General features: G+C 45.8%; 1 protein-coding gene across 3 annotated transcripts in view; it reads right to left on the bottom strand.

Annotated features, from left to right (window-relative positions):
* The window catches only part of ELMO2 (engulfment and cell motility 2), a 155,084-nt gene extending 142,535 nt beyond the window's left edge, over positions 1–12,549 (bottom strand). For 2 of the 3 annotated variants that reach the window (XM_073606296.1, XM_073606298.1), the window contains exon 1: positions 12,404–12,549. The gene's annotated coding sequence lies outside the window, so the exon portion shown is untranslated. The remainder of the gene's footprint in view (positions 1–12,403) is intronic. The other variant, XM_073606297.1, reaches the window with a different exon arrangement.
* Positions 12,550–13,275: the final 726 nt, after the last annotated feature.

The following is a 13,275-nucleotide window of genomic DNA, read 5'->3' as shown; positions in this document are numbered from 1 at the left end:
CTATAGCGGATTGACGTCTGGGCGGTGGTTCCGTTATCCTGACTGGACGTCATATGACGTCCAGCAGGATAACATGCCGCCGCGCGCCCGTGGGGGCGCGCATCGCGGCGATCGGTGGAGCGGTGTGTCAGCCTGACACACACCGCTACACCGATCTTGGTAAAGAGCCTCCAGCGGAGGCTCTTTACCACGTGATCAGCCGTGTCCAATCACGGCTGATCACGCTGTCAATGGGAAGAGCCGTTGATCGGCTTTTACTCACTCCCGTCTGACTGACGCGAGGAGAGCCGATCGGCAGTTCTCCTGACAGGGGGGGTCTGCACTGATTGTTTATCAGCGCAGCCCCCCCTCAGATCACCACACTGGACCACCAGGGAAGGGACAACATGTGGATGGCCAGGTATGTTCCCCATGGCCATCCACATGTGCCCAATCTGTGCCAATCAGTGCCCACAAATGGGCACTGATTGGCACCATTATGTTCCAGATCTGCCCAGCAATGCCCCCAATATATTTTATCAGTGCCACCTGTCATTGCCCATTGGTGCCACCTGTCATTGCCCATCGGTGCCACCTATCAGTGCCCATCAGTGCCACACATCAGTGCCCATCAGTGCCACACATCAGTGCCCATCAGTGCCACACATCAGTGCCCATCAGTGCCACACATCAGTGCCACCCATAAGTACCCATCAGTGCCACCCATATGTACCAATCAATGCCGCCTATGAGTGCCCATCGGTGCCACCTATGAGTGCCACCTCATCAGTGCAGCCATATCAGTGCCCGTCAGTGCAGCTATATCAGTGCCCGTCAGTGCAGCCATATCAGTGCCCATCATTGAAGGAGAAAACGTACTTATTTACCAAAAATTTTAACAGAAACAAAGAAAAACTAGTTTTTTTTTCGAAATTTTCGGTCTTTTTTTTATTTGTTGCGCAAAAAATAAAAACCGCAGAGGTGATCAAATACCACCAAAAGAAAGCTCTGTTTGTGGGAACAAAATGATAAAAAACTTGTTTGGGTACAGTGTAGCATGACCGCACAATTGTCATTCAAATTGTGACAGCGCTGAAAGCTGAAAATTGGCCTGGGCAGGAAGGTGTCTAAGTGCCCAGTATTGAAGTGGTTAAAGAGCAACTGTCATCTCTGTCCCTCAGTGGCTCCTCCTCTGACCTGCAGACTGACAGTCCCATTCACTTTAATGGGACGGCTGGTAATGCAGCGGGGACACAACAAGGTGAGGGACATGGCGGCAGCAGGTGAGTGGATGCCCACTAACAGGCGCTGCCGTGATGGATCTGAAATGACATGTGCTCTTTAACCACTTCCCTACCCGCCCATAGTCATATGACGTCCACAGATGGGATCTCCCATCCTGGGTGGACGTCATATGACGTCCTGGGATTCCCGGCCGTCTAGGGGACGCGCTCGCACCCGCCGCGTTCCTCAGGACCCGGTGCGTGTGCCCGGCGGCCGCGATGTCCGCCGGGCACCCGGGACTGCCCGTTAACCGGGCTGGCATGTGGATCTGTGTGTGTGTGTGTCAGCTCAGAGGAGAGCGATCTGTGTTCCCAGAACAGAGGAACACTGATCGGTCTCCTCCCCTAGTGCGTCCCCTCCCCCTTCAGTTAGAATCATTCCCTAGGAAACATATTAACCCCTCCCCGCCCCCTAGTGGTTAACCCCTTCACTGCCTGTCACATTTACACAGTAATCAATGCAATTTTATAGCATTGATCGCTGTATAAATGTGATTGGTCCCAAAAATGTGTCAAAAGTGTCCGATGTGTCCGCCATAATGTCGCAGTCACCAAAAAAAAATCGCGATCACCGCTAAAAAAAATAAAAAAATATTTTTTTTTTAAAAATGCCATAAATCTATCCCGTATTTTGTAGACGCTATAACTTTTGCGCAAACCAATCAATATACGGTTATTGCGATTTTTTTTTACCAAAAATATGTAGAAGAATACGTATCGGCCAAAACTGAGGAAAAAATGTGTTTTTAAAAAAAAAAAATTGGGATATTTATTATAGCAAAAAGTAAAAAATATTGTGTTTTTTTCAAAATTGTCGCTCTTCTTTTGTTTATAGCGCAAAAAAATAAAAACCGCAGAGGCGATCAAATACCACCAAAAAAAGCTCTATTTGTGGTGAAAAAAAGGATATCAATTTCTTTTGGGTACAATGTCGCACGACCGCGCAATTGACGTTTAAAGTGCGACAGTGCTGAAAACTAAAAATTGGCCTGGGAAGGAAGGGGGTGAAATTGCCCTGTATTGAACCGGTTAAATGTAAGGACTTATTCTTGCTGGTAGTTGGAATCTTTAATATTTGCAAACAAAATGAAGGTTTTCTATTTAGAATAATAAGCTGTCAGGTTAGTAAAACAGCGATATCAGAACCGATTCAATCATACAGTTTGTAGTGTACATAGATTTGCAAAACAATGGGATAAAGGAATATTCCTGAACTTTGTTTTATCTCATAGTTACTGTGAAATTGTGTGAATGCATCAATGCAGTGCATGTTATCTCAGCTTGCAGAGCTTGGATTCATTGAATGAGTTTACCAAAAATGTAAATATTGCAGAATATACAGCCTCATGCTACATAACTAAGCTCCATTTCATGCTAAATAAACCAAATTATTAATGTATATTAAAAAGAAAACTATCTTTAGATTTTTTACTCCAAAAGCATTTTATTAAAATAAATCTGATAAAAATCAACCAAAAAAAAATCTGATTTAACCACTTGCCGCCCGCCCTATTACCAAATGACGGCGGCAGAGTGGTTTGATATTCCTGACTGGACATCATATGACGTGATCAGGAATATCGTTGTTGTGGGGTGTCAGTCTGACACCCTGCAACACCGATCTAGGTAAAGAGTCTCTGACGTAGACTCTTTACCACGTGATCAGCCGTGTCCAATCACGGCTGATCACTATGTAAATAGAAAGAGCCGGTGATCGGCTTTTCCTCACTCGCTTCTGACAGGCGCAAGTAGAGAGCCGATCGGCTGCTCTCCTGACAGGGGGGGTCTGTGCTGATTGTTTATCAGCACAGCCCCCCCTCGGATCCCGCACAGGACCACCAGGGAAGCCATCCACACTGGACCACCAGGTATGCCCCTAGACCCCCAGGGAAATGCCAATCTGTGCCCAGGCAGCTGCCAATCAGTGCCCACTCCAATGCCTACCACTGCCAGTGCCACCAGGGATGCCCATCAGTGCCACGTATCAGTGCCCAGCAGTGCCGCCTATCAGTGCCGCCTATCAGCGCCACCCAATCAGTGCCCAGCAGTGCCGCCTTTCAGTGCCCAGTGTCGCCTATCAGTGCCCATCAGTGCCAACCAGTGCCACCCATAAGTGCCACCTATCAATGCCCATCAATGCCGCCTACCAGTGCCCATCAGTGCCACATATCAGTGCCCATCGTCAGTGCCCGCTCATTGGTGCCACCTCATCAGTGCCGCCTTATCAGTGCCTGTCAGTGCCCATCAATAAAAGAGAAAACTTACTTATTTACAAATTTTTTTAACAGAAACAAAAGCAAAACTTATTTTTTTCAAAATTTTCGGTCTTTTTTTATTTGTTTAGCAAAGAATAAAAACCGCAGAGGTGATCAAATACCACCAAAAGAAAGCTCTATTTGTGGGAACAAAATGATAAAAATTTTGTCTGGGTACAGTGTAGCATGACCGCACAATTGTCATTCAAACTGCGACAGCGCTGAAAGCTGAAAATTGGTCTGGGCAGGAAGGTGTCTAAGTGCCCTGTATTGAAGCGGTTAAATAAAAAATCAGATTTAAATAAAAAAAAAAATATGCTTGAAATAAATAAAAAAAACTGATTTAAATTTAAAAAAAATTATTTAAATAAAAAAAAAAAATCATAGTTAAATAAAAAAAAAAAAAAAAAATATGATTTAAATTAAAAAAACAGATTAAAAAAAAATAAAAAAAAACAGATTTAAATTTAAAAAATCAGATTTAAATAATAAAATACGATTTTGTTTTATTTTATTTTTTTAAATCATTGATTTTTATCCACCCTGGCTGAAAATAAAGAGAAAAAAAAACACACGAAATGGAAAAGGAATGCACTCAGCACATCTAAGGGCTCGTGCACACAGGACATTTTTACAGCTGCTGTTAGCGGCGTCTGACTTTTTTTTAACTGCCTCTAAGCGCCCCTCCATGTTAGCCTACGTGTCCATACACACATAAACTGTCAGAGGTGTTTGGAGACATAAGCGTTATGGGGCAGTAGAAAAAAAAAAAAAAAAAAAAAAAAAAAAACACGACAGCCAGTGCATCCAGGACCAGAGGCTGGTGAGCTGTAAAAACAAAAAACGTCCAAAATCGCCCCTAAACTCTGTTATAAACTGTTAGCTACGTTTGGCGTTTTTACATTATAGGGAGTGTTTTTACTGGAAAAAAAAAAAAAAAAAAGTCAACGCGAAAATACACCCATAAATTCTATTCAAACACGTGACTGACAGCGCATTTTTAGCGCTATTTTTTTCCTGGCAGCAGCGCTGGCGTTTTTTAAACGTCCTGTGTGTATGAGGCCTAAGGACTGGTAACCTGTAATATGTTACATTTTTGGGTTTAGATACAAATTTTACAATTAATTGCATCTTCAGTACAAAAAAAAGCTTCCTACCAATACCCTTCACTACAAATAGATAAGGGGGAGGGGGGTACCCCGAGTATTGTACTGGTCTACTGAGAACACCAACCAGCCCTAGGCTAGTAATGTGGTACCTTATCTATAATTTATACATGTAACCGTTGGATGCTCTGAAGTCAGGACATCTGTTTTGCCTCAGGCAATGAAAAGGTTAACTGTCACCAGCCATGAGATGATCAAATATGGGAATACTTCACCCCTGATCTATAGGAGGATGGGGATATAAACATGGAGGTTTGTCTTAGCCAAATAAGCATATCTATCAGCGGGCATCAAACTAAAGCTAAAGATTTTTTCTTCATTATAGATATAAAAATTTTTTTAGCCATCTGTGACTAATTATAGAGATTTCCTCTCATTTCCTGTCCTGTACACTCAACAGGAAGAGGATCTCCTTCCAATGTGAGGGAAATCCCCTCTTCATACACATATTGAGGTGTATGATGGCTGTATTTCAGTGCCTAGAAGACACAGGCGTTATGCACAGCACCTGTACATATCAAAGGCCACTCAAGGACATTCACAGAGTTGTCCTGTAGCCACTTCTTTGTTATCTTGGCGTGTGCTTAGGGTTGAGTCCTGCTGGAAGATGAACCTTCGCCCCAGTCTGAGGTCCAGAGAGCTCTGGAGCAGGTTTTCATCAAGGATGTCTAGGTATATTGCTGCATTCATCTTTCCCTTGATCCTGAATAGTCTCCCAGTTCCTGTTGCTAAAAAACATCACCACAGCACGATGCTGTCACCACCATGCTTCACTGTAGGGATGGTATTGGCCAGTTGATATGCGCTGCCTGGTTTCCTCCAGACATGACGCTTACCACTCAGGCTAAAGAGTTCAATCTTTGTTTCATCAGACCAGAGAATTTTGTTTCTCATGGTCTGAGAGTCCTTCAGGGGACTTTTGGCAAACTCCAGGCAGGCACTCATGTGAGGAGTGGCTTTTGTATGGCAACTCTACCATACAGGCCTGATTGGTGGAGTGCTACAGAGATGGTTGTTCTTATGGAAGGTTCTCCTCTCTCCACAGAGAAACACTGGAGCTCTCTCAGGGACCATCGGGTTCTTGGTCACCTCCCTGACTAAGGCCCTTCTCCCCAATCGCTCTAGGAAGAGTCCTGGTGGTTCCAAACTTCTTCCATTTATGGATGATGAAGGCCACTGTGCTCATTGGGACCTTCAATGCAGCAGACATTTTTCTGTACCCTTCCCCAGATCTGTGCCTCCATACAATCCTGTCTTGGAGATCTACAGACAATTCCTTGGACTTCATGACTAGGTTTGTGCTCTGACATGCACTGTTAACTGTGGGACCTTATATAGACAGGGGTGTGCCTTTCCAAATCATGTCCAATCAACTGAATTTACTCCAGGTGGACTCCAATCAAGTTGTAGAAACGTCTCAAGGATGATCAGTGGAAACAGGATGCACCTGAGCTCAATTTTGAATGTCACGGCAAAGGCTGTGAATACTAAGACCCCTTTCACACAGCGATCCACCCGGTGGACTCTGCTTTGCTGATCTCCGCTGAGCAGGCGGATGACAGGTCCGTCTCTGGACAGTGAGCGGAGACGGACCTGTCAGAGTCCCACTGTCCTCTATGGACAAACGGTCCACCTGTCTGTTTTCATCCAATTCCCCCAGGCGGATGGAAAATAGGGTCTTCATCCATCTGCATTTCACAGACAGGATCGGATAGCAGCGGGTGTAAGCGGACATGTCACTGCCAACACCTGCCACTCCATAGAGGTGAATGAAACGTCTGAGTAGGACCGCTTGAAAAACCGACAGGCGGACCTGATCAGAAAGCCCGTGTGAAAGGGGCCTTACAGTGAGGGGAAAAAGTATTTGATCCCCTTCTGATTTTGTACGTTTGCCCACTGACAAAGAAATGATCGATCTATAATTTTAATGGTAGGTTTATTATAACAATGAGAGAGAGAATAACAGAAATATCCAGAAAATAAGTATTTGACCCCTTCGCAAAACATGACTTAGGCTGGGTTCAGGCTGCAGTACGGAGCGGCTTACAGCAGGGGGCGGTGCGTCCTCCTTCACCGTTTCAGGTTTGATTTCGGTCTGAATGTTTGGCTGAATTCGGACCAAAAGACCGCCCCGGACTCCTGCGCAATTTGCACCAGAGCCGCCTCAGAGATGTATGGACCGGCACCATTGAGAGCCGTCACATTCTCCGGTCATGCGAATTGCATGTGGAGAAATCCACATTCAATTCTCAATAGTAAGAACCCAGCCTTAGTACTTGGTGACAAAACCCTTGTTGTCAATCACAGAGGTCAGACGTTTCTTGTAGTTGTCCACCAGGTTTGCACACATCTCAGGAGGGATTTTGTCCCACTCCTCTTTGCAGATCCTCTCCAAGTCATTAAGGCCCCATACAAACTATTAGATTTTCTACAGATTTTTGTCTTCAGATTTACCAAAACCATATAATATGAGGTCAAACCTTAAGAGTTTCAATTTGTATGCGATCACGCAGACTCTTGCACTACATGGTTTTGGTAAATCTGAAGACAAAAATCTGCAGAAAATCTAAGTGTGTATGGGGTCTAAGGTTTCAAAGCTCACATTTGATAACTCGATCCTTCAGCTCCTTCCACATATTTTCTATGGGATTAAGGTCTGGAGACTGGCTGGGCCACTACAGGACCTTAGAGCGGAACTTTGGTCATTTTTTCATCTTTCCATCTATCTGCCCTTGTTGTTTTAATTAAAACATTTTTTTTCCTGCCAGTAAATACCTTATACAGCCCACTTCCTGTTTCTTGTCTGGTAAAAAGCCTAGGCTTAGGACATAATACACAGCACTCACTCTCACAGTTTACCAGGAAGGGGGGGGGGGGGGGGGAGTCATAAGAGGGCCAATGAGAGCTGCAGAGCTGAAGGTGTGCTTCTGTGTAAATCCAGGAAGTGAACAGGCAGCAGCTTTAGCTGCCCTCAGTTAAAATGGCTGCACCCAGCCATAGTGGAGGGAGATTTCTGCAGCATATTTGGCAAGTACAGAATCACAGTATATATAAAATAATATGCAAACTGGTTGGAGGGAAGCTTCAGAATGGTAAAGATGTTTTTATTACAAATTATGTGAACAGACTGCAGTTCCTTTTTACTGTGCTTCTTCTTGAGCCACTTTGTTGCCTTGGCCTTGTATTTTGGGTCACTGTCATGCTGGAACACCCATCTACGACCCATTTTCAATGCTCTGGCTGAGGGAAGGAGGATCTCACCCAAGATTTGATGGTTCATCGTCCCTGTGATGCGGTGAAGTTGTCCTGTCCCCTTAGCACAAAAAAAAAACCCCAAAGCATAATGTTTCCACCTCCATGTTTGATGGTGGGGATGGTGTTCTTGGGGTCATAGGCAGCATTCCTCCTTCTTCTCCAAACACGGTGAGTTGAGTTGAGGCCAAAGAGCTTGATTTTGGTGTCATCTGACCACAACACTTTTACCCAGTTCTCTGAATCATTCAGATGTTCATTAGTGAACTTCAGAGGGACCTGTACATGTGCTTCCTTCAGCCGGGGGACCTTACGGGCACTGCAGGATTTCAGTCCTTCACGGCACATTGCGTTACCAATTGTTTTCTTGGTGACTATGGTCCCAGCTACCTTGAGATCATTGACAAGATTCTCCCGTGTAGTTCTGGGCTGATTCCTCACCGTTCTCATGATCACTGAAACTCCACGAGGTGAGATCTTACATGGAGCCCCAGACCAAGGGAGGTTGACAGTTATTTTGTGTTTCTTCCATTTGTGAATAATCGCACCAACTGTTCTCACCCTCTCACCAAGCTGCTTGGTGATGGTCTTGTAGCCCATTCCAGTCTTGTGTAGGTCTATAATCTTGTCCCTGACATCCTTGGACAGCTCTTTGGTCTTGGTCAGGGTGGAGAGATTGGAATCTGATTGATTGCTTCTGTGGACAGGTGTCTTTTTATACAGGTAACAAGCTGAGATTAGGAGCACTCCCTTTAAGAAAGTGCTCCTAATCTGAGCTTGTTACCTGTATAGAAGACATCTGGGAGCCAGAAATCTTGCTGATTGATATGGGATCCAATACTTATTTCACTCATTAAAATGCAAATCAATTTATAACTTTTTTGAAATGCGTTTTTTCTGGATATTTTTGTTATTCTGTCTCTCACTGTTAAAATAAACTGACCAATAAAATTATAGACTGATCATTTCTTTGTCAGAGAGCAAACGTACAAAATCAAATTTTCCCCTCACTGTACAGCACTGTGTACACGGTCAGCGCTATCTGTAATAATAAAGAAATTATTACTGGAGACACAATCATCAGATCCTCGCCTGTGACTGTCATTGGCAGACAGAAGCCATACTTTTCTTTGGGGATTTCTATCCTCATACAGGAATACAAAGCGGCATCACGAATGCTCCAATCACAGAAGACGTTTTCGGATCTCGGAACGAATCGCAGCGCTTCTGCTCTCAATCTCAAATCTCACTGCAACTGCAAAACGCATCTTTTTCAATGGCACCTAAAACGCAGTGCGGTTTGGCTGCGATCACACGATAATAGTATGGCAAATCGCAACGTGCAAAGCCTGTCGCCAATAAAGGAGAAGCTTCTTTTAATTGACAAGGTTCCCGCTTTGCCGCAATAATAAGGGGGGAAAAAAAAAAAAAAACGCACCGCGTTTTAGGTGCTACAGGAAACGAATGGCACCCGAATATGTGATTTGAGATTGCGGGCAGAATCGCAGCGATTTTGCCCGAGATCTCAAAACGCCAAGTGTGAATGGAGCCTAAGCCCCCGTTCACATCGGTGCGATTTGTCATGCGATCTGACAGTTCCAAGTCGCACGCCAAGACGCACCCCGGCAACTGAACCGGTCAAACCGCCGCGACACGGAAAAAAAGGTTCCTGCACTACTACTTTTTTCCTGATTTAATTGCGACTTGCATAGACTTCTGGTAAATGAAGTCGCAATGAAATCGGAGGTGCAAATTGCACTGATTTACAGCTTTGAAATTGCATGATTTCAAAACTGCACTGATGTGAACGAGGGCTAAGGGTCTGTTCACCATGTAAAGCATCTGTATTATCTCAGGTTTCCACTATTGCGACCTGAAATATGCGCGATTTTGCAACGATTTTGATGTGACTTGAAGCAATGCCGTGTATTCTCGAGGTCTATGGACCTCAAGTCGCATTAAAGTCGGACCAGAGTAGAACAGGGACTACTTTGAAGTCGCACAGATATGAACGGTATTGAAGTCATGGGGTATGACTTGTCATGCGACTTTGCCGTCCCAAATCGCATGACAAGTCACACTTAGTGGAAACGTAGCCTGAACGTGCGTTTTTGCAGATTCCATTTTTGACGGCCCATTCACATCAATGGACTGACAACTGCACAGTACGGAAGGTGCTACTTTTAAAAAAGTCACATACACCAAGCCGCATGTTACCGCAAACACGCTGCGTCTGTTAGATGCGCCTTTAACAATTAATGTTACACGCATGCGTCTAGCAAGGGCAGTGCATTTCCACGTGGTGCAGGAAGTTCACTTTTCCTGCAGTGCTTTCCAGTGTGAACGGACCCCAAAATCTGGCCACATATTATACAATCAGATTGTACAATCTCATTTAGGCCTGATTCAGACCTATGCAATTTTAGTTCTTTTTTGCATTTTGCAGATTTGCACTACAGAATGTCTTCCATAGGAAACCATGTTAACCACGTGCCTACAGGGCACTCAAACCCCCTTCCTGCCCAGACCAATTTCCAGCTTTCAGCGCTGTCACTCTATGAATGACAATTGTGGGGTCATCCAGCACTGTACACAAATGACATTTTTATCATTCTTTTCACACAAATAGAGCTTTTTTTCGGTGTTTTTTAATCACAGCTGGGGGTTTTATTTTTTGCTAAACAAACATAAAAAATAGAAAATTAAAAAAAAAAAAAATCACATTTCATAGATTTGTTATAAAATTTTGCAAACAGGTAATTTTTCTCCTTCATTGATATGCGCTGATGAGGTGGCACTGGTGGGCACAGATAAGGCGGCACTGATGGGTGTTACTGATAGGTACCACTGATAGGCACAGATAAGGTGGCACTGATGGGCCCTGAAGGTTGTTACCGACAGGTACCACTGATAGGTTGCACTGATGGGCAGCACTGTTGATGAGGCACTGATTGGTGACACTGATAGGTGGCACTGATGGGCACAGATGAGCTGGCGGCAGCTCTCCTTGATCGGGATCGATGTCCCTCTACAAGCCGCTGGCGATCGGCTTTTTTGTTTTCCTCCTCACGCTGTCATTGCGAGGAGAAAAAATAGCCAATTACCGGCTCTGTTTACATCACATGATCAGCTGTCATTGGCTGACAGCTGATCACATGGTAAGGGTCGGGATCGATCCCCTACTCCGATCTGTGATCAGCCGAATCTCATAGACTTAGTGATCACAGAGCGCACTACTCGAGCACCGGAGGACGTCTATTGTCGCCCTCCCGGCAAAGTATGTCCGCCTTGTAGCCGTCATTGGACTATATCGCGGATCTGAAGCAGTTAAATGGACTGCAGTGCAAATCTGCAAAATGCATAAAGCACTATAAACACCTGGGTGTGACTCAGGCCTTAGTCCGGGTCCAGACTGGTGTGATGTAGAATGGGAATCGCACTGCTTTCCTGTACATACAACATGCGATGTCTTTGCGGTGCGATATCAGCCATGCAGTCTGTATGGCGGAAATCACATCCGCGCCAAAACGGTGCAGGAGCCTTTTTATTTCTCCTACACCTGAAACACATCGCATGGCGGGTTCTATTCTGGCCATCTCACCGCGTTGTGCGATCGTTTTTTTTTTTGGAGGGGGGCATTAAGATAACAGATCGCACGGAACGCGGGAAACACACAGGAATCGCTGCATCTCCAGGAATCACATAAGTGTGACTCAGCCTAAGATCTGCCCTCACCTGGGCACCACCTACCTGACGTGACATCCATTGAATGGGTGAGAAGTTCAGCTTTGTGTCTTATCTGCCGAACCTCTGAAAAGCGATTAGGATCACTTTTCAGGGGGCAGCAAGGAGGTGTCGCGACGTCGCCTCACCACCAATTTTCTACACCAATGTGCCACCAATACCATACATTGCATGCAGTTGCGTGGCGTTTGCGGCGCTCCCCGTTTACGTGGATAGGGTGACAGGCGCGATCACTTTTTGCAAAGCCGTGTAATCGCCTCGTCCGCTGTCTGTGCAGTTTAAGAAGAGGGGGGGGGGGCAGTGGTTGGGGGGGGCACTAAAAATTTGGTGTACCTTTTTAATGACCCCCCTTAAGCATAGTCCATTAGGACTGCCCTCCTCCTCCATAGATGATCTAAAGGAGATTGTACGATCAGATCGTATGATGTATGGCCAGCTTCCCCCCCCCCCCAATCACAGTACGATTCCTCCATACACCGACCCATCCCGAACACATGGGATCCACAGACCGGATCCCGGATCGGTAGATCGGTGCCCGGGGATCCCCGCACTCCTCCTCTGACCGCCGTTATTGTCTTCAGACGTGCGAACTATATATAGATCCATAGAACGATCATCCGGTCCGGTCCCGCCCCTCCCCCCACAATCCGGGACATCCCCACCACCCGCCGCAGGTAACCCGGATCCCCCCAAGTCCGATCCCCCCCCCCCGGGCCTCCCTTACCTCTTCCCGGCTCCGCCGCTCCCTTCAGTCCCGTTGCCGTGGTAACGCCCTGGAGGCGGGCTCTCCCTGGACACTGCGCTCATTGATGCAGCTCTGCTGTCACTCAGCGGCGCAGGCTGGACTGCGAGGGGAAGGCGGGGCGGGGCTCGGCCGGACCGTCCACTCTCATTGGCTGCCGCCTCTGTCACCTAGGCCGGAGTTAGCCCCAGGAGTCTGACTTTTTTTGTTAAAGTGACAGAGCAGAGGGGGCTCGCCGACCCACAATGCACAGCGGCTGGAGAGCCAGCCAGACTGGTCCCAGCAGGAATGAATGAATGAATGGGGGCAGTGATTGTATGAGCTGGGAGCACAGGATGGCCTGGGGACTGTCACTGGTCCTGGCTTGTAGTACTTGGAAACTTTCAGGAATATTTCTATATGGGGGGTATACCATTCCAAATCACACCTTTGGGCGCGTTCACACTTTCGTGTAGCAATTTTGTTGGGCGATTTCTTGCGTCGCACATTGGGAAGCCCATCCACTTCATGCGATTTTTGTCTCCCCCCCCCAAAAAAGAAGCTCATACTCCTTTTTGAGAGACAAACGCACATTTTGTAAATTTGCGTTTTGTTGCGTCACACGACGATCGCAGCAGAACCACATCTTGTTTATGGTGCCATTAACCACTTGAGCTCTGGAAGCTTTTACCCCCCTTCATGACCAGGCGTTTTTTCGTGATAGGTCACTGCATTACCTTAACTGACAATTGCGCAGACATGCGACGCTGTACCCAAATTATCGTTCTATTATTTTTTTCATACAAATAGAGCTTTTTTTTTGGTGGTATTTGAGCTCCTCTGAGTTTTTATTTTTTATTATATAAACGAAAAAA

Source organism: Aquarana catesbeiana, linkage group LG12 (genome assembly GCF_042186555.1).
Source record: "Aquarana catesbeiana isolate 2022-GZ linkage group LG12, ASM4218655v1, whole genome shotgun sequence".
In the NCBI taxonomy this organism is placed as follows: Eukaryota; Metazoa; Chordata; class Amphibia; order Anura; family Ranidae; genus Aquarana; species Aquarana catesbeiana.
This window is presented reverse-complemented; position numbering and strand designations above follow the sequence as displayed.